Below are 3,307 nucleotides of genomic sequence, written 5' to 3'. Positions count from 1 at the left end.
CGCAGACTTCGTTCTTCCAGCCAAACTTCATTCCAACTTTTTTCTTTCTTCTTTTCTTTGTTGTCTTGTCCCCGATCTTCTTTTCTTCATTTCACTTCCAACCACAGACTTCATTCTTCCAGCCACTCTGCATGAACGCCAACCGATCTTCTTTTCTTCGTTACGCCAGCCATTCCGCTGATATTCTTTTCTTCGTTACTTCATTACGCCAACCATTCCGCTGATCTTCTTTTCTTCGTTACGCCAACCGATCTTCTTTTCTTCATTACGCCAGCCGCTTCGCACAAACGCTGTCATTCCGCTTCGCACGCATGTTGTTCCAGCCGGTAGACTTCCAGTCCAACTTTCTTCTTTTTTTCGTAGGTCCGTATCTTCATCTTGATGTCTTCCATTCCAACCATTTCAATATATTGTAGATTGTAGATTCCAACTGTTCCAATGGAAATTAGTTGGATTTATGGATGTGTGGGTAGTGATTGACTTATTGTAATATATTATAGATTGCACATAGTGGCCAAAAAAATGGAAATTAGTTTGAAAACAAAAATGGAAATTAGTTTTTTAAAACAACTGTCTAAGCCATTCTTAGTGTGCATGAACTTAACAATCTTGCTGAGTTTATGTAAAACTGAAATACTTTGAGTTTTTGTGAATTGTGTGATACTGATGTCTGACATGTTGTGGTTCAGCTATGTGGATTCAACGGATATGGAGTTTGATGGAACTGCAACTGATGATTCAAAAAATAAACAAGATGCAAAAGAAACAGATGTAAATACAGATATCGTTGATGTTGATTCAGCAAATGAGACATCAGATGTTCCAAATCCACCAAAAAGAAGGAATGCGGTGAAAAAATCCATGGTTTAGGATCATTTTGAGAGGCTAAAAAGTGATTCTAAAGACCCTCATGCTCAATGTAAGTACTATGGAGTTGTCTATGCATGTCATTCCAAACGTAATGGTACTGGGACTATGAAGAATCATTTGAAAAATTGTAAAAAATACCATTACCAGAACAAGAGAGATCTAACCCAAATGACATTAGCTTTCAATACTAAAGCCAAAGACAATGTTAGGGATAATACGTCACAACTTATATGTGAGTCATATAGTTTAGAGAGTTGTCGGGAAGCATTGGTTGAAATGGTAATTGTTGACAAATTGCCATTCAAGTTTGTGGAGGGTAAAGGATTTAAGAAATTTGTCGATAGATTAACATGTGCAAGTCAACATAGATTTGTTGTTTTGTCTCGGTTTACTGTGGCTAGAGATGTGCTTAAGTTGTATGTTAATGAGAAAAAGCGTTTGAAATACATGTTTGTGAATAAGAAGTATAGAGTTTCTCTCACTACGGATTTTTGGACATCGGGATAAAATATAAATTACATGGTATTAACTGCCCATTTCATAGATTCTGATTGAAGATTACATAAAAGGATACTTAATTTTTGTCCAATTGAGAATAAAAAAGATGATACTATTGGTAAAACCATTGAAAAGAATTTGAAGGATTGGGGCATTGAAAGGGTAATGACTTTGACCGTTGATAATGCAAGTTTGAATGACACTGTCATTGCTTATCTTCTGAAAATATTCAATAAGGGATCATTGTTTCGTGGAGAATTTCTGCATGTTCGTTGTTGTGCTCATATATTAAATCTCATAGTATGTGATGTTTTTAAGGAACCTAATGATTGCATTGAAAGAATTCGATATGTTGTACGATTTATAAGATCTTCTCCTACACGTTTTTTGAAATTTAAAAAGTGCATTGAAATTGAAAAAATTTCTTGTAAAAGTTATGTGTCTTGATGTTCCCACTAGATGGAACTCTACATATTTGATGCTTGAGGAAGTTATGAAGTTTGAAAAGGCTTTTGATAGATTAGAAGATGAAAATGCTTCTTATAGACACGATTAGTCACCAAATAAGGAAGATTGGACAAATGCTAAGATGTTGATTAGGTTTTTAAAGGTCTTTTATAATGTGACATTGAAAATTCAGGGTCTTTGTACACCACTTCGAATATGGTTTTTCATCAGATTACAGTGGTTCAAAATTGTATACGTTTGAATACTGGTAGTGCAAATGCAATGCTAGTTGGAATGGCCAATAATATGAAGGCCAAATTTGAGAAGTATTGGGGGAACAATGAAAAAAATAATCTATTGTTGTATGTTGCTATTGTGCTAGATCCTCGAAAAAAGCTAAAGTTTGTATCTTTTTGCCTTAAAAATTTTTTTGGGCCAGAGGTTGCCAAATCTATGGAATGGAACAATGTTGCAGATGTCTCTTTCATGAGTACAGTATTACTCATACTTAGAGTGGGAATGGGAGTACTACTACTAATACACCAATTGTCTCAGCCTCGTAGACCATGATTGATTGTGATCCAATTAAAAAGGTGGGTGAAGACTTTGTCTAAGATACAATTGATCTTGATTTTGAAGGCGATGAGACTACACCTTTCGAACAGGGGTCAAAGATTGATATTTATTTTTTGGAAGCGAATGTTAAGAATGAAGGTGATTTTGACATAATTCAATGGTGGAAGAGGAACAGTCATCGGTTTGAGGTTCTTAGTCGTATGGCTAGAGATATTTTACAATTCCAGTATCTACTGTAGCGTCTGAGTAGGCTTTTAGTACAGGAGGATGTGTTGTTGATTCATCACGTTGTTCACTGGCTCCAAAAATAATGGAGGCTCTCATTTGTACTCAAAATTGGCTAAATTCGAGTCCAATAGATCTTAAAGTTCAGCATGACATAGAAGAAGTTTCATTATTTGAAGAAGGTATTTATTCATCATTTGTATTTTGTAGTTGTAACTTGTTAGATTAAAATCTTAATGAGGTTGTCTTTCTCTTCTTAATCTTAATTATATAGGATTCAGAGCAGTTATGGACAATGAAAAAGACATTCAAGACCTTCCAGATTTTGCAAAGTTGTCAATTATCGATTAAGCATTTATCATTTGATTTTATTGTAATTTGGTTGTATTTGACAATTGACTTTATGTTTTATTGTAATTGAGTTGTATTTGACAATTGACTTTATGTTGCAATTTCTAATTTGTTGTATATGACTATGTGTCACGTGACATTTCTATTTGTGATGTACACTCTCTACTCTCATATTAGTTTTGTTTTCAAATATATATGTAATATGTATTAGAGGTTATTTAAGCAATTAAGCAAGCGAACAATAACACAATCCCAAACAATGGACATGTTAATTGTTAAATATTAAGGGTTGTCAAATCAAATCATATCAATATCTTATTTTTAATACCTCTAGGCTAGC

General features: G+C 34.0%; 1 pseudogene; it reads left to right on the top strand.

Moving 5' to 3' along the window:
* Nucleotides 1–666: 666 nt before the first annotated feature.
* Nucleotides 667–2,967, top strand: LOC150032618 (zinc finger BED domain-containing protein RICESLEEPER 2-like; annotated as a pseudogene).
* Nucleotides 2,968–3,307: the final 340 nt, after the last annotated feature.

Source organism: Benincasa hispida, chromosome 11 (genome assembly GCF_027475165.1).
Source record: "Benincasa hispida cultivar pf3 chromosome 11, pf3_genome.v1.1, whole genome shotgun sequence".
Taxonomy (NCBI): Eukaryota; Viridiplantae; Streptophyta; class Magnoliopsida; order Cucurbitales; family Cucurbitaceae; genus Benincasa; species Benincasa hispida.
This window is presented reverse-complemented; position numbering and strand designations above follow the sequence as displayed.